At 41.0% G+C, this 19,035-nt stretch overlaps 1 protein-coding gene across 1 annotated transcript in view; it reads left to right on the top strand.

The window, feature by feature from the left end:
• LOC119595313 (zinc finger protein OZF-like) overlaps window positions 1-19,035 on the top strand; it is a 35,718-nt gene that overhangs the window by 3,082 nt on the left and 13,601 nt on the right. The window contains exon 2 of the mRNA XM_037944470.1: window positions 12,930-13,184. The gene's annotated coding sequence lies outside the window, so the exon portion shown is untranslated. The remainder of the gene's footprint in view (window positions 1-12,929; window positions 13,185-19,035) is intronic.

Below are 19,035 nucleotides of genomic sequence, written 5' to 3'. Positions count from 1 at the left end.
ACAACTTTTCCCTGTTAATTCAGGGTGAGGCAAGGCTGTGTCTTGCACACACTTTCAACACTTGTATGGACTGGAAATGGGCAGAGCTATTAGCCAAGTCAGTGTGGAGCACACTGGCATATAAGCGACCTTGACTTTGCCATATGTGCATCCTATCTGAATCCTTGGAGTCACTTGTGGTGGCTCTTGATGCATTTAGCAATGAGGCGAAGCCCCTAGGCCTAGAGGTCTCCTGGACCAAGACCAAGATCCAGGACTTTGGGGGCCTGTTAGGGGAACCCGTTCAGTCGATCCTTGCTTGTGGCGAAGACGTTGAAGTTACAAAAAGTTTTACATACCTTGGTAGCGTAGTCCATATCTCTGGGTTGTCAGACCAGGAAGTCAGTAGACGGATTGGTCTGGCAACAGGAGCCATGAACTCGATCAACAAGAGCGTTTGGAAATGTCGGTACCTATGCAGAAGGACCAAGCTGCGTGTCTTCAAGGCCTTGATACTGCCAGTTTTACTCTATGGAAGCGAAACCTGGACGCTATCCAGTGTCTTGTAATCTCGCCTTGATGCCTTTTGTTACAAGTCCCTTCGCCGGATCATGGGGTACAGTTGGCAGGACCACGTGTCCAACCAGCGGTTACACCTGAGACTGGCATGGGACCTGTTACTTGCATAATCTGGGATCGCCAACTCAGGCTATATGGCCACCTAGCTTGCTTCCCAGTCTCTCTGCGAGACAATCCTGGGTGGAGGAGGCCTGTGGGACGACCTAGGAGATCATGGCTTGGGCAGCTCGACGAGACCTGTCGCGAGGAATTAGAGATGGGCCGTGTGCCTGCCTGGAGACTCGCCTCGAGGGATCCTCGTGGTTGGAAGCGAAGGGTGGATGCGGCCATGCGCCCCCGTCGGCGTTAGCCCCTTGACGATGATGATGATATGTTGTAAAATACCTGTTAAAGCGCAGAGAGATGATTCATTCATTAGATTATATTCATACATATAGACAATCACGGCCTTATTAGAAATGTTACCAGGTGGCGCCAAAGACGTCGCCAGAACACCAAAAATCGCCAGGAAGGAATCGTACACGGGCGGCCCTCGCTATCACCTGCGTGTAAGCAAAAAACGCAGAGGTTTAAATTCCATGTTTTATCAAGAGCACGTGCTCCACTGCTCACTCGGGAGAATAAGCACCGAACGGCTCTTTCTATTATTTTCTGTCATTGATCCGCTTGGAAATATAAGGCCATCTCCGCTCATTAATTATTTTTTTCTTTATCATTGTTTCGTTTCACTCCATCATATACTTTCCGTGCTAGCTAATTACCCTGCTGGTTATACTCCATTATTCTGACCTGTGATAGTCAGGAGTCCTCCTCGTTGCCCACTCCGTGACGTCAGCAAGGGTTTAAAACCGCCTTATATATTATATATAAATATATATATATATATATATATATATAATATATATATATATATATATATATACATACATATATATATATACATATATATATGTGTGTGTGTGTGTTGTGTGTGTGTGTGTGTGTGTGTGTGTGTGTGTGTGTGTGTGTGTGTGTGTGTGTGTTGTGTGTAGGCCGCAGTGGCCGAGTGGTTAGAGCATCGGACTCAAGACTGGCATGACGGCAATCTGAGTTCAAGGGTTCGAGTCACCGGCTGGCGCGTTGTTCCCTTGGCAAGGAACTTCACCTCGATTGCCTACCTAGCCACTGGGCGGGTAAGCCAGCCCAAGTCAGTGAACTGGTTAAATAGAGATGGTGACTCGATAAAAACACCGGGCGGAAGGCAACGGCAAACCACCGCTCTAAATTGCCAAGAAAAATCATGGAAAATCCGCCAATGTCCTTGTAGGACAGGGCACTTGGAAAAAAAAAAATGTATATGTATATATATATATATATAAAATATATATATAAAATATATATATATATATATATTATATATATATATTGTGTGTGTGTGTGTGTGTGGTGTTGTGATTGTGTGTGGTGTGTTGTGTGTGTGTGTGTGTGAGTGTGAGTGTGTGTGTGTTGTATTATCGTGAGAATCCATGAAAGGGCAACAGAGACTTTTATAGACTCTAGCAGACTCAATATGAAAAAAAGGGACAAGGAAGGGCACAAGATTAAAAATTAGCGGAAGAATAGGAATTTGTTAATTCTAGTTTCAAATTTCTGAATACCAACTTCAGAAACAACATCATAAAAATTCCATACTTTAGGCAGAGAAGGGATAATTCCGGGAAATTGGTTGGGTAAGAAGCTCTGACGGGTTGGCGAACAGTCACATATTGATACGGCAAAACGCAATATGACGAGGATGTTCACTATTGTTAACAACCTTAAAAGATAAAGCCAGAGCCCAACCATTCGACGATGCTCAAGTCGTATATCAAGGTTAGCTAACAGAAGCTACGTGTAAAAGGACGGTCCAGAAGGTTGAACAATTACTCAAAGAAAGGCAAGATGAAGGAGAAAAAACTGTTAAAACTATCTTATAGTTATTGAAATGGATCTACATTCCTCAATAATCCAGCCTTCTGGGGAATAACAAGAGGTTGCTCCGATATGATCCTCAAAAGTTCAAAATAGAATCTAAAATCACACCAAGCAATTTTAATGTCTTTCTCGGCTGATCCTTGTTGAGCGGCTAAAAATTATGGTATTGCTTTAGCAGGATTTATTTTCATTCCCACCGTTTGCACCAAAAAGGGATCAGCTCTAAATCAAAATTCAATGGTGTGCAGCATCTGGTCTACTTTGAGGGTAGGAAATGACAGTAAAAAGATTAGTTCATTAGCATAAGCCATGAGATTGGAAAATCCCCTGATTCATATAATTGGTATAAAAAATTAAAAAGAACTGGTCCAGAAAACTGCCTTGAGAGAATCCTGACTAGACATAATTAAAACACTAAAATCCCCATCAATGCTGCCTAATAATGATAATGATAAAATAATAATAATATAATAATAATAATAATGATGATTAAAATATCAAAGTATAAAGACCTGGAAAAAGAGGTGGAAAAGATGTGGCATTTAAAAACCAAAACTTTGCCTGTTGTTATTGGAGCACTTGGACTAAAGAAAGAAAGGTAATGATAAGTTTCTTGAACAAATACCGGGAAATCCAAAATTAGAATAAGTCCAAAAAATAGTCTTAAACAGCATAGCGCATGTTCTCAGAAGAGCCTTATCGATCTGAAGTATTTTTGCGTTCGTGAATTGACTTGACTGGATATTTTGATTTGTATTGTTCTGCATATTTTTGCATATTTTTGTTGATGTTCCATTACCTCAAACTTCAATCACCCTTGGTCGCTGGTAGTGACTCGGTGTTTGATTTTAATTAGCAGATCTAAAGAAACTTTTACAATAATAATAATAATAATAAAAATCAGATAAATAAGGGGCCAGGGATTTCTGCAGACTTGAGTTTAAAAAGGAGGGGTTCACATGGCAGTATATATATATATATATATAAATATATATATATATATATATATATATATATATATATATATATATATATTGTTACGCCGGCCGCCTTGTCTCTCTGCCACCAACACAAGGCAGGCTAGGCAGACGGCGTGCTATCCACAGGGTCGTGAACACTGAACAGCTCCAAGAGGCACCGAGAACCACAGCGTCCCAGAACACCACGAGGGGAAACGCCACGTGGTGAGGCAGGGCACGAAATAAACACAAAATGACAGTCTTTCCTTTATTTACACAAGTCATTTACCCGTATACTTTTCTGTAGGCACAATACAGGGGGAATCCAGCAGGTCACACTGCACGATACAGCTTATAACAGGGCAACACAAAGTTTATTCAGGTCACAAAGGCACACACAAGGTCTTCACAGGAGCAGCACCCAACGCCCTCTCTCCTGACTTGTTCCTCCGCTCCTCCGCTCACAGCCAGTTGCATGTTTGCCCAGGTCCCTTCATGTTAACACATGCCCAGGTCATCTTTTCATGTTAACACGTGTTTCGCACAGAGACAAAGACCCACTGGCGTAGCAATAATATATATCTATATATATATATATATATATATATATATAATATATATATATATATTATACATATACACATACATACATAAAACATATACATACATACATACATACACACACACACACACCACACACACACACACACACACACACACACACACACACACACACACACATATATATATATATATATATATATATATATATATATATATATATATATATATATATATATATATATATATTAAAGCGAATAAATGCAATGCCATAAGAGGCGAATTAATGAAACTGAAAGACCGGATTGAACCAAAAAGGACAGGAAGGCGAGTGCAGACGGAGCGGCGTAATTCCGAATAACGACAGAATTCCACAGAATGGGTGAGTGACATGGTTTGTGTTATAAGAAATGTGTCAGATAGAGGAAAAGCCAACAATAAAGCATATAAAAGAACGATCTCGGCCGAACGCGCGTGAATCCGGCCGAACGCGCGTGAATCCGGTCCCTCCACGAACGTCAACAACGGCGGCCGAAACCGCGAGAAATGTCGCCTTGGACTTTCGCTTAAAACCGCTACAAAGTAAACACGTAAAAATTTTGAACTCGAGTGAAGTGAAGTTTAAGAATTTCAATGAACGCAAATTTAAACCCAGATCCAGGAGAACCCTTCTGGAATCTTAAAAGAAATGGACTACGACTAAACAAACAAATAGAAGACCTAGAGAAGAAAGTGACAATGAAGAAAACCCAGATCCCAAACTTGGCCCGGAGACACGAAGCCGGCAGAAACTTTGAGGAATTTCAACCACCCAAGACAGACAACAGAATAGTAAGACCAAAAAATTTCATGTAGTACTGATCCAATTTAACAGGGGAATCAGAAACAGCAATTTCAATACCCAATGAAACTAACTAATGCACCAAAACAGATCAGTATTCCAAAAATACATAATAGAAGACACACGAAGAGTGCTTGGGACAGGAAAGGCTCTTAGATTTAGTTAAAAGCTTGACAAAATTACCACCCTTGAACCAGATTAACAAATTAGGTGACTGGTTCAAAACAATCCGCCTCAAACAAGAACATGGGACTGTTCATATGGCACTTTATATCCAATAGAAATAGAACTAGACCCAAATGACATAAAAGAAAAATTAAGACCATTGCATGGACATGACAGTCAAAAAATTAAAGGTATCTAGAATAAATAAAAAAAAAAAAGATAAAGATAACACAAAAAAATGGCTTTCAACCAAACCCCTCCGTATAACTTTTAAAGGAACATTACCTGAAAGAGTTGCCATAGGACTACACCCTACAAAGTCCAACAGTATACATTCCCAATTTCTAAATGTTATAAATGTCTCAGATATGGTCATGGAATACTTAACTTGCAAAAACAAGACTAGATGCAGCAAGTGTAGCCAGTTTAACCATGACTACAAACATTGCACATCTGCTTTTTTTGTCATGAGAACCATCCACCAAATACAGATGCATGTGAAATACACAGAATGGGCATAACAGATAAACACTCAAAACACAACACCAAAAACAACATAGACATAAAAAAACGGTTTCTTTGATTTGAAACCCCTCCCCAAACAAATTCAAAACAACTCCAACATAAACCACACAAAACCTCTAAACAAAATTCCCACAAAAACCCCAACACAAAGCAACACACAAACCCCAACACAAAGCAACACAAAAACCCCCAAACCCACAAACCACAAACATAACACATAATAACAGTGAAAACCCCAAATACATCCTCACACACACAAAAACAGAAGTTAACACAACTCAGACTTATGCCCAAACCATAAGCCAACCCCAAAGCCTAACAGCTGAACAGAGAACCCCAGCCAAAATATCAGAATAAAACAAAAATCAGTTAGAGAAAAATACCACTCCAAAAAGAGAAACTCAAACAAAAAAGAAAGAGCCTACCCAGACAGTTATCAACAAAGATAACAACAAGCAAATAAACATAGAAGATTCCCCAATAGCTTGGACATTGCCAACTCCATTAAAAAGTAAAGAATCACAAAAGGAAATGAAAAAACTAAAATATAGAAGACTTCTCATGGACAGAAATAATAAAAAAAAACACAATAACAACAATACCCCCCCAATCCCTTGCCCGTTGTTGTCGTGGGGGGGCTTAGGAGGCGGAGACTGGGACCCAATGAGGGGGAACTCCCCAACCTTGGGACTCAGCCCTCTACTCAACTATTTTGCATGGTCTTTTTTTTCCTTCCCACCTTTTGTTTCTGTCCCTTCACCAAACCCTTCTGCTATCCACCTCCTAAGGTGTGAGAGCCGTGCTGAAAGGATGAAAGGCGACTTTGTGCCAGTCCTGAAGGGCCCTGAGGGAGCCATGGGCACGGTATTCCACTGATTTAGTTACCTAGACCTGACCCCTCAAGGGGACCCTGAAGGGTGGACTGTTTTTATCCCCAACAATAACACAGGCTTACCATGGCCAGTAATGAAAACATATCCCCACTCTTAGGGGCAATGAGGCTTGCCCCTTTATCAAATACCCCAACAATATAAACCCACCCGTTTCCCCTAAACCCCAGGCCCCTCCTTTGACCACGGCTCCGAACACTGCAATAAACTACCCCCTCATCAATGCCTACTAGTACAGTAGCCAACAGCAAACCCTTAAGGAACATTTCCACTCTTCCAGCATGCTCAACTTCAACACCTCTATCCCCACAACCTTCGACATCAACCACCCCATCCTCCCTATTAATACCTTACAGCCTTATTGCCCACCTCTCCATAACACTACCTCCCTCAACACTACTCCATCTTCGTCACAGCCCCCGCCCTTCGACTACCCCTATCTCTATAACAATCTTGAATACTCTCTTTAGCGCAGCCAAATGGGACCGATTTTTCGCGACCCCTCCCACAGCTCCCTACTCTGACAACACCCTTCTCTTCCAACAATGTTCCAAAAACAAGTAGTAAAGTCTCTTTCCGAATCCGACCCGAACGCTCCCGTTTTGTCACAGTAACATCCGAAAACCAAGCAAATAGCATTAACAAAACTAACTGACATTATGGTAACCCCATCCTGCAGAACCCCACCCAAACCCCTCAATACTTGAAACCGGAACAGTTTCAATCTCCCCAGCAAATTGCCCAGTCTATGACAAAGATTGGTCAGATTGTGGAGAAGACCTACTTGCCTGTCTCACAGACTATGATGCAACATCAGTACAATTGCTACTCCATTCCCCCCAGAGGTCATCGAAAGAAACCCCTAACATAGCCAAAATTACCTTCCGTAGACATGACCTTCCCTTTAATGTCTACATAGGAAGAGAATCCCCCCCTGTTCGTCCATACCACCTCCACGTGTGCCAGAATTGTTGGCGTCTAGGACACCCAGCCAAACATTTGCCTTTTCCACAGCCAGATGCCCACTATGGCCCAACCTGGCCATACCCGACCCTAATGCTCTGTACAATCACGCACATGTGCCAACTGTGGCAGCCCCCATAATGTATTTTATGGGGGCTGTCCCCCTAAAAATTTGAGTCTGAGGTAGCAACTCTCAGTTTTCAAACTTGGGACTCACACTACGTGAAGCCAGACAAGAAGCACGTCGACGGGGTTTTTCTCTCTTACTCCTTACTCCGGGTAATACTGCTCATTCTACCAATTCTCCTAAACCCACCCCCCCTACATCTAATCCCCTCCTTTACCCTCCTCCCCTTCCCAGTCAACTCTTTTGCCATCCAAATCCAGACACTCCAATATCCACACAGATACTCCCAATCACCACTACAAACCCCAACACCTTCCCCTCCCCCCTCCTCGCACTACCCCCCGTAACAGACAGAACAAACGCTCCACCCCTTCTTCCCCTACCACACAATCACCTAAACCTTCCTTTGCCCCTATGCTTGAGACACCAGTCCTCTCTTTCCCCCCTCACAAGAAATCTTTTATCCCCCAAAACTCCCCAACCAACTCCTCAGAAGAAACTATTGAAAATATTCAAGATTACTTAATGAAAACTGATACTCAACCTCCAAATCTTACAACTGCTCCTTCCACACTCCAAGTAACTGCTGATATCCATCCTCCTCCTAACGTATCCCCCCCTACAACCCAATCCTCGTCCCCTCCCAACACAGCCCATCCCCCCTGACCCCAACCCCGCCCACATTAACCCTCCCACCATCCCCTCTAGCTGCTTCACCCTCAAAATCTCCATGTACTACAATCTATATCAGTAAAGTATAACTATCCTTCATTGGAATATTCGCGGTTTCCGCTCCCACAGACCTGACCTTCGTCATATCCTTTCCTCTTATAATCCATCTATAGTATGCCTTCAAGAGACCTTTCTTACACATCCTCCAAAAACCAATCCCCAATTATCTTTTTTTGTTCTCCCCATTCCCTTTAGGGTCTCATCCTTACTTATCAATCAGAAAACACCTATGCCCGCACCTCCTTTCAAACGAATGTCCCTTGCACAGTTATTTGTATCTTCCTTCATCTTTGGATCACAGTTTTTTTCAGTCTACTTTTCCCCTTTCCCACCCCATTGACTTTTTTGGGTTTTTGAAAATCTAATTTCCCAAACTTAAAACCACCTTTCCTCATAGTTTGGTGACTTTAACTGCCGCCACACTCTTTGGGGTGATTCTATCAAAAAACTCCCGAGGCCGATCTCTAGAGCGCTTCCTCTCCACAGCTGACCTAATTTTTTAAATTCAGATCCCCCCCACACATTTTTGATACATGCACGCAATCTTTTCATGCATTGACCTCTCTTATGCTCCCCTTCTCTTCATTTAGATTTCCACTGGTCAGTCTTAGACCACTTCCCCTATAGTGACCACTTTCCATTTTCTCCTTTCTCCTATTTTCATACGTACCACTTCCAAAACTCCCCACGCTGGTGCTTTGATAGAGCCGACTGGCATACTTTAACTTCACTCTCTGTATTCATACTTCTCCATCCTCCCCCCACCTCCATTTCAGAAATGATACAGTGTTTCACAAATACAGTCTTAAGAGCTGCACATACAGCTATCCCTCGAACCTCAAGACCATATACCTCCAAATTTTGGGTTTCCCTGGTGGGAAATTTTGATTGCACTAAAGCTCTTCGCTTAAAACTGCAGCCTGGAACAGTTACCACTCAAAAGAGGTACTCCAAATCAACTCTCAGCCCTTATCTCCTTTAAAAGAGCATCTGCCTATCTTCCCTCGTACAATCCGGAATAGTAAAACAAATAGCTGGCGAAATTATGTTTCATCAGTTACATCCTCTACATCTATCTCAAATGTTTGGCGCCGAATCCATAAACTATCAGGCAAACATCCCCCCCATCCTGCCCCCGTCCTCCATATTCAAGATACTCTCATTTCTGATCCTCTCCAAGTCGCTAATGAACTGGGTGATTATTTCAGCCAGGTCAGTAGTGGTTCTCACCTTTCTCCACACTTCTCTTCTATTAAGACCACCAGAGAACGTACCCCCATTACCTTCACCCCATCCTCTGCTGAGTCCTATAATGCTCCATTTTCTTCCTCTGAATTCATTGCTGCCCTACAATCGTGCCGCAACACTCATGAAGGCCCTGACAGTATTCACTCCCGTATGCTCCGGCAACTCCCATCTTCCTCCTTATCCTTCCTATTAAAAATTTACAACCACATATGGACATCAGGAAATTTTCCTTCTAATTGGCGAGAAGCTCTTATCCTTCCCTTCCTGAAACCCAATAAATCGGGTACCCTCCCTCAAGACTATCGCCCCATCGCAGTAACTAGCTGCTTGTGCAAACTGTTAGAGCGAATGGTGAACTTCCGCTTAATGTGGTATCTTGAATCTCACAATCTTCTCTCTCCTTCCCAATTTGGTTTTCGCCGTGCCAAAAGCACAGCATTTGCACGCCATGAATCCGTACTAGCTATATTTTTTTATCTAGAAAAAGCATATGATACGACAATTGTCCTCTCTAGGCATACGTGGAAACATGGGTGTCTTCATAAAGTCCTTCCTCTCCCAACGCACTTTCCAGGTCAAAATTGCCTTTGCCACGTCATCTTTCTTTCCTCAAATCGAAGGTGTCCCACAAGGCAGTGTGCTCCAGTACCACTTTATTCCTTCTTGCTGTTAATGATATTGTCTCAGTTTTACCACCAGGAAACCCGGTTCATCACTATATGTTGATGATTTAACCATCTATGCCTCTGGCACATCCATACCAAATCTCTACCAATTTCTTCAATCTGCAATCTCATCAGTATCTTCCTGGGCCACAAACCATGGCTTCTGCTTTTCTACCTCTAAATCTTTCTCCATCCTTTTCTCTCGCTCACGTGTAGGACCCCTACCCCCACTCTTCCTATATGGCACTCCACTCCAAAGCCGTTCCTCTGGCAAATTCCTAGGTGTCATTTTTGACTCCAAACTGTCCAGGCGAGACCATATTCTACACATTAAAGAAAAAGCTCTCCACCGCCTTCGAATCTTAAAAACTCTATCCCATATATCTGGGGCTCAGATCGCAAAACTCTCCTTCATCTTCATGTTACTTTGACCCTCTCCACTCTTGATTATGGATGCCATATTTCTACTCCTCTGCCTCAACTTCTCTCCTTGCCCATCTTGATAACAATCCATCACTGTGGTCTTCGCTTGCACTAGGCGCCTTTCGCTCCTCGCCAGTTGAGAGCCTGTACACTGAATCAGGCATACCATCTCTATCTCGACGTCGTGCCCTTCTCTCTCTCCGATGCTATGTTCGATTCCTCCAACATTCCCTCACTAAACTAACTATCCCACAATCCCTACTTCTTACCTTAGCTTCATCTCCATGTTACCTTTCTCCTTTCTCCACTCGCATGGATACCCTCCTCTCCCATTCCCCCTTTCCCTCATCTCCAACCTCTCCCCTTCTCTGTCCATTCAATCCCTCGATGGCTTATACCTCACCCCCGTATTTGCTCTTTTGTTTTCCCTGACACACCAAAATCAAAATATCCCTCCTACTATCCTTTTCACCCATTTCCTTGACCATGTCTTCCACTCATTCCTCTAGTATTCACGTATATACTGCTGGCTCCAAATCCACCTCCGGTGCTGGTTTTGCAGTAATCTTCCCAACTCCCTACATTCAAATATTCCCTTCCTCCTGAATCCAGTGTCCTTAAATAAAATAACTGTATGCACTCCTTTTTGCTCTAAAAAAAATACTCACTCTCCTCTTCCTCTTTTACAATTTTTACTGGGCTCCCGTAACTCATTAAATCTCATAAAGTCAATCACACCACCAACCCCCTTGTTTGTAAGATCCAGAACTGGTGTTCTACCTGTCCAAACATGCCATAAAACAATCAAATTTTGCTGGGTGCCCAGCCATGTTGGAATCCCCAGCAATGAACAGGCAGATACACTAGCACGCCACGCCGCTATGTCTGCATCATACCAACCACGCTTCTCACGTATCCCAGCCACGGATTATTACCCACACTTTAAGACCTTCTTGTATAGTCGATGCAATCTTTTTTGGGCAAGCCTCCGCACTAATTAAAAATTACATTCTGTAAAACAATCAATCTCCTCCTGGTCAGCTCCATTTCATCGGAACAGATGTTGGGAGACCGCTCTCGCCCGCTTACGCATTGGCCACACCCGTCTAACACACTCCTATCTGATGTCACAATCTGATCCACCCTTATGTTCCTTATGTAATTTTCCCCTTTCAATCCCACACATCCTATTGTCATGCCCACGTTTTGAAACAACCCGTACCTCTGCTTTCCCCCACCTATCCTCCCTTCACCGACCTCCCAACCTATCAGACATCCTTACAGAATCCCACACTTTCTGCTTCAACAACCTATTCTCTTTCCTCAAATGCATACGTATCCTTCATCTAATCTAACTCCTAACCACACCCGACTCTAACCCTTTCATCCACCAATTCCTTTGCTCAGCTTAGACAACTAATCACTAACTCAACCACCCTTCCCTAACATTAACTATAGTGCTACATGACCTTAGATGTCTAGCACATTTATCTTGCTTTTAACCATTAACCATTCACATGATTGAAAACACCATATATAGAGATCACAAAAAAATATTCACAGATGGATCTAAAATACAAAGTCCAAACTCAACATCAGCAGCAGTTTATGTAAAAGATTACAATCTTACCACAATATGGACACTTCCATCAGTAACAGATATTTTGGAAGCTGAACTTTATGCCATCAAACAAGGCTTAACATACATACATAACATCAAAGTAAAAGAAGCAGTGATTTTCACAGATTCAAAATCAGCACTACTATGATTACATAATCATAAACCAAAAACAAATAAACATTTGATATATGAAATACAAACATTAATAAACACTAACAATTCAGAATCACAAAATTATATTACACTGGATCCCAGCACATAGAGGCATAAAAGGTAATGAAATTGCAGACTTAGCAGCAAAAAAATTTTTTTTGCTCACAACACAATGAATCCCATAAACATACCTCATGACACTAGAAATATCATAAAAGAAATAAAAACAAACAGTCAAAAGAACTGGGAAAGTGACCTAAATAACATTCTAAACACAAAAGACTACTTAATAAAAAGCAACCAACCAAAACAGGAAGTTAGATGTATGCATAACAAGAATTTTAAGAAAACATTCAAGACTAGAACAACACTTACATAGACTAAAACTTGAAAATGACCTACATGCAGATGGTGCAGACAAGAAGAAGAAACAACAGAACATCTGATATTACAGTGTCCAAGATTCAACTCCTACAGAACTTACTTACTAGATGCCCTAAGGAAAGTAAAAATCAATAATCCTAATATAAATCTTCTAATTACAGGCTCAGATCTACCACCAACTAAAAGGACTACATTCTGAGACACATGAAGATATTTCTACAGCGAACAAAGATAATTGACTACATATAAGCATAAAGAAAATCAGAAGAAAAGGATCCAGGGGATATAGACAATAATATAGTCTAAAACCCTGTAAAGAGGAGAAGAAGAAATGTCGCCTTATTTGCGTGTGACACATGAGGCGGAAGCCGTTTATCGCCGCCAGGAGCGTCAGCAGGATTATTAGCCACGAGGAGGTGAGGAACATGATAAAGGAAGGGAATATGGAAGCGGCAAAGAATGACGGATACCAGGTGTGTGGCAAGAGGGAAAGGAAATAATACGCGTGAAAGAATGAAAACGAAAGAGAAAGGGGAAATAAGGGACATGGAGAAGAGAGAATCAGAAATAACTGTGATGGAAGCTAAATGGTGAATGAAATATTTTTCTAATATTTTTCATCGTGTTTCGAACGAATCCAGCTCTTGTTTTCTTAGTAACGAAGCACAGCTATGGTATGGGTCCCGATAGCAGGGGAGGACCTAGTACATATCAGGGGATTTCGAGAAATATTGGTAATACACGGGAGAGTACAATATATCCACTTGCTTCCAGGTTTATTGGTGCTTTGCACCCTTAAACCCCCTTTTTTGGGGGGCTGCCCCGCCCACCCCTCGCCTGGTCCACAAAATTTTCGCCTCTTATGTTTCGGCAGGAGAGAGCCCAGACTCAGTAACAGTTTTACCCACACCTTACTTTATGTATTATCTCAGGCTTTTTGTCACTGGGATCATTGGGGTCTTCTGGGTAATTGTTAGGGGGAATTGTAATCACTCTCTGCCGTTCCTTATCAGACAGTGGAGGGTTGTGTTTCACGGCCTCAATGAAGAACTGTTGATGATCTGGTGTCTGTCTTTTCTGAAATGATACTGTGTCTGACAGTCTGGGCACAGTACTTCAATGATTTTGCAGGTATGATAAACTTGCATCATTATTTCTCTGATATTTTGCAATGAAATCAACATAGTTATCATCACACCCGGTACACTGCCTAGCCATGATGGAACTGATTTGAATTTCAACTTCCTTCTTCTAGGCCCTGCTTCTATTGTCTAGTGAGGATCTATTTCATATCTGATGGTTCTATTGTGCTGGACGTTACTGCCTATGGTCACAAATCTAATTGGCTCATTTGATTTCCATTGCTTACATCATATACTATAAATCTGTCCGTTTTTTGTTGCTGTCAATGTCTTTTAGTGATTTTGTTGTGATGCTGGGCGTGTAAGGTTGCTGTGTTTCCTGGATTTTACACCTTTATTACTACCATTATTATCAATTTGTGAAGAAATTGCTATAGAAGAAAACTTTAATAGAATGATGTGTTGTACTACTTGGTAAGCTCATATTCTGTTTTTTAGGTGTTTGGCATCTCTTCCAATAGTAAGAGAGAAAATAATGATTTCTGGGGAGGCTTTTTTGTGTCTAGATCAATTTAGGTGATTTTGTCAGTAACATTATGGTAATTATAATGCCTATAATAAAAATAACACTATTGATATTCATAGCATTGGCAAAAACTTTTTCCCAGAAATTCAGAGAAAGGTGAAATCAGATAAAGTCTATGAATTGACTCCTTTATGGCTAAGCACTTGCAAAGCCATCTATGTGCAAAGACATTTCATAATAAATTTCAAATAGACACATCATTTTCTCAGCAACATGGGTTAACTTAACCTATTCAAATTTAGCCTGGCATAGCCAAACCAAACTTAGCCATACTGTAACTAGTCTTGCCTAGCTGGTATTATTGGAAAAGACAACACCGAAACTGAAAAATCTGATCTTGCCATCCAATGTAATGAGGCTCTGGACCACTGTGGGATATACACAATATGCTCTATGTATTCCTGAGCCAGGGGGTTCTGTCCTCTGAGCATCCATGGTATTATATCTGCCTAGCCAGGGGACCCACTTGGATTTAATGCAATATGATCTATATATTCCCTAGCCAGGGGCAGAGTCCACCCAGTGGCTCTGCCCCCTGGACCCCAAGGGTAAAACCACATACCTTTATATAGCGAAACACCAAATTTTTGTTTGCTTCCATCTGTGGTCAGAATTGCTTGGATTCCGATAATTTTTTTTTGTATTTGGGGCACTTGATGGGCTCATATATCAAGCTGTGATAGATACTAATGTCTATTTCATCTGCTTAGCCACAATTTTGCTTTAGAAATGACCCAGAATTGACGCAGCACTTAAAAGGAAACATTTCTCACTGATGTTTGTTATGGAATGGCATTGTAAGGCCTGTTAAATTTCCCAGTGCACAAAATAGCAAAAATAATTTTCAAAACATGTTAAAGAATGATTAAGAATGCATTAACCCTTCTATGGCAGGTGATATCTTAAGTCATTTTCTTAAGAAGGACCCAGGGGCATGGCCTCATTTCAAGATCCAAATAGGCCTTTTATTTTTTCTCAGACTTATGACAGGAAATATTGGCTTATCTGTTATTTAATACCATGGCAATAATAAGATGCCTTTTATGTGATACCTTATTCACAAAATTATTAGAAAGACTAGCTAATGATTTGAATAAAATGAAAATTGTTGTATGAAGGTTGCCCTCTCAAGTGCTGACTGTGAGTCTCATCGCTCCGGCAACCCCATTTGCTCTCTCTCTCTTTCTCTCTCTCTCTCTCTCTCTCTCTCTCTCTCTCTCCTCTCTCTCTCTCTCCTCTCTCCTCTCCTCTCTCTCTCTCTCTCTCTCTCTCTCTCTCTCTCTCTCTCTTCACTCTTTTTCTCTCTCTTTCACTCTTTTTCTCTCTCTCTCACTTTTTCTCTCTCTCTCTCTCTCTTTTTCTTACACTTACACACACACACACACACACACACACACACACACACACACACACACACACACACACTCACTCACTCACTCACTCACTCACTCACTCACTCACTCTCACTCTCACTCTCACTCTCACTCTCACTCTCACTCTCACTCTCACTCACGCACGCACGCACGCACGCACGCACGCACGCACGCATGCACGCATGCTGTGCGGCAACAGGAGACTGCCATAGTCTCCGAAGCAACTGGTGTTCAAAGGTAAGTAAACATCCACTTTGCATATTATGGTAAGTATAGATATTATACTGTTTCCTTATTTTATGTTAATCATCACCAATAAGATTTACAAGCTCTATTGCTCAAAAGCCTTGAAAGTCTTTTGGTCTTTGCAAAAATGATGACAGCTGTGGAGGCCTCAACAGTTACTTGACATGGAAATACCTTTATAACTAGCAATAGCATGGTCCTATTTTGTTGCTAAGGTCTGTAACTACTGTTTGTTCACCAAGAAAATATACAAAACATGTTTTCAGAAATAAATTTTGCCTTTTTAAAAAATTGTGATTTAACTAATTTTTGTTGTGTGGCAAAAGTTGATTCCAGAAATAACCATAAGATTGTTGTTTTTAGTTTAGACCTGTATTTACCACCCTGGCTAACTGCACAGGTGAGGGCCAATTGTGGTACATAGCATAGCATTATATAATGGTATTACATTGGAATATTAGGCTATAACATTATTATGATCTGTATTATATCAGTTAAAGGAAAAGAACAATTACACAGTCCTTTATTTACTCATCTACTACACCGGCATGCAGCTTGGGCATGGAAAGGCATAGCTTAATCTAATATGTGGTTATGTGATACTACTTTCCAAATTTAGGATCCTAAGTGTATCTTCTAAGACATCAGATGATATGAAATAGTTACATAGTTCTCTGTACCTTATGCTAGGTGGTCTGAAAAGCTATAACACGTGACACTGTGAGTTTTCATTTATATTCTTCATTACACAGTTTACACCTAGTACCTTTGATATTATTACTGACCTGCCAATACAGTCTATATCCAAGCCTGATTCTTGAGGTCATGATATCACACTCTTGTACTTGTTTTTGTATAAACCATAGATGAATAAATCTTGTGTAAATCGGTCATAGTGCTTTCTGTTACAGAATGAATCAACTATGTCAAGACTTCTTTGAAGAAAGTTTTAAATGTGTGTAATCCTAGCAAGAGATCTCCAAGAGCTATATCCACACTTTGGTTGCCACATGCTGATTTTGCTAGGTGATCCCAGGATCATGATTAGGGATTCCAAGGTGATAAAATCCACACAAAACATATACCGTGGCCTCGTTCTTCTGCACAATACACATTTATCCTGATGTCATTTGCAATATTTCCTGCACCTTTGTCTAGAGTGTTCAGAGCATGGAGAGCACTGTGATTCGCAGAAAATGATCCCTGAGCTTCGATTCCATAGAACTTTGGTATTCCTGCCAACTTAGTTTGCATAGTCCCAGCTCAATCATGAATCCTCTTACAATCTTGGTGCTGCAAAATATTATTTTTATGTGCAACAAAAATGGATCCTTCTCTGCTCCCAGACTGCAAGGCTCTGTCAGTATAGCATTTGTATGCATTGGACAGAGTTTCAAGATGCTCATTTATAATTGCAAGTGTGTATCTACTTAAGTATAGCTGGGGGGACACTGTCTTTTTTGAGGTCAGTCAGATAAAGTACATTTAATTAAGTCCAACATTTTCCACAGTGGAACAGAATGTCCATGTAGGATCTCCCTTACTAGTATGTTCAGCTGAGCTAAGTGTTTACGTGTTACTTGTACAGCTACACAAAAAACTATCATTAGGAGGGGTGTTGAAACATTCAATAATGAACAGAACCTTATGTTATGGAAGGGTTAGTATTTTGGGGTTTGAATTGGTCTCGTTCTGATTCATAATGTAATGAATAGTTGTTCCAGAATTCCTATGGATTCATCTTATTCCCGGAGGGGATGGAATATGTCTTGCAATATGCAACCAAGGAACAGGCCTGCTAGAATATAATGATAACCTGCAATGATTTTTTTCTTCTGAAGGCACCAATGCTGTGAGATTTACGTATGGTATTGACGAAACACCAGGTAGGTAATGACTTCATCCCCTCCCCTCCTATTTTCAACTACCCTTCACTCGATATTTCGAAGAAAGATGGTTGTTTTAATAGAAATGAATGCTAAAACATTTTCATATATGTCTATTTTTTTATCTACTGTAGTGTTATCATTTAACATATTTGAACCAGAGAATGTGATGACGAGCAAGAGGAGTGGCCGAATCAGGGTTTTTTGGGTGGATACATGCAAATTGACAGATGTCGGCCCTAGCTGATTTACTGGCAGCAGAAGTGTTTAAATCCTTGAGGAGGTTTTCCTTCCAACAGTTAGGGCTTTGGTGTTTCCTGAAACAGATCCCTTCAACCTTACTCAGAAAATCAGCCCATCCATACCAGCTGTGTTGTCTGGGATTGGTTTCGTAAATACCCCGACACCACACTGCTGCCACAGCCAACCAGGTCTCTGGATCTCAACCCAACTGAAGATGTGTGGGAGGCTGTGTCAAAATATATGTGGCAAAACCACACTTGCAATGGAATCGCAGTTGTGAATAATGCCTTGGAAGCATGGGAATGTCTTCGATGTGAGGAAGGCTGTGTTTTGGCAGTCAAGATACACTATGCCTCAATGCTTGAATTGTGTTCTGGCAGCAGGGTGGAGGGAACACAAAATAGTAAACTTGAATATATTAACAGTATCTTATTTTCCTTGTTTTGATCTGGATTATGTCAATAAGTCAGTAGTCATTAGTTAATATAATAGTAATAATGCGTGTGAGTAGCACCTGTCATATCACTTGTCTGGCAATACCAAGCACTTGTCTTCTCTTGTATTATCAAATAAACAAAAGTATAAGAATGTTTATTGATCAGTGACAAAGTATTATACATTATAAATTACCTGCAAATTTAAAGCCTCCTACTTCATTATTTACCACACATACCCTAAAGTAGTTGGAAAACCAGGGGTACCAACAATTTCCTTGGATTAACAACTATATTTCAAAAAGTATTGTTTGTGTCTGAATGTTTAGCATGATTTTCTAATGATAGTTTTCTGTGGAGCTGTACCCCATGGATTTGAGTATGAATTGGTACTGTCATATAAAGTTATCTCCACTA

This window comes from Penaeus monodon, chromosome 35, assembly GCF_015228065.2.
Source record: "Penaeus monodon isolate SGIC_2016 chromosome 35, NSTDA_Pmon_1, whole genome shotgun sequence".
Lineage (NCBI taxonomy): Eukaryota > Metazoa > Arthropoda > Malacostraca > Decapoda > Penaeidae > Penaeus > Penaeus monodon.
This window is presented reverse-complemented; position numbering and strand designations above follow the sequence as displayed.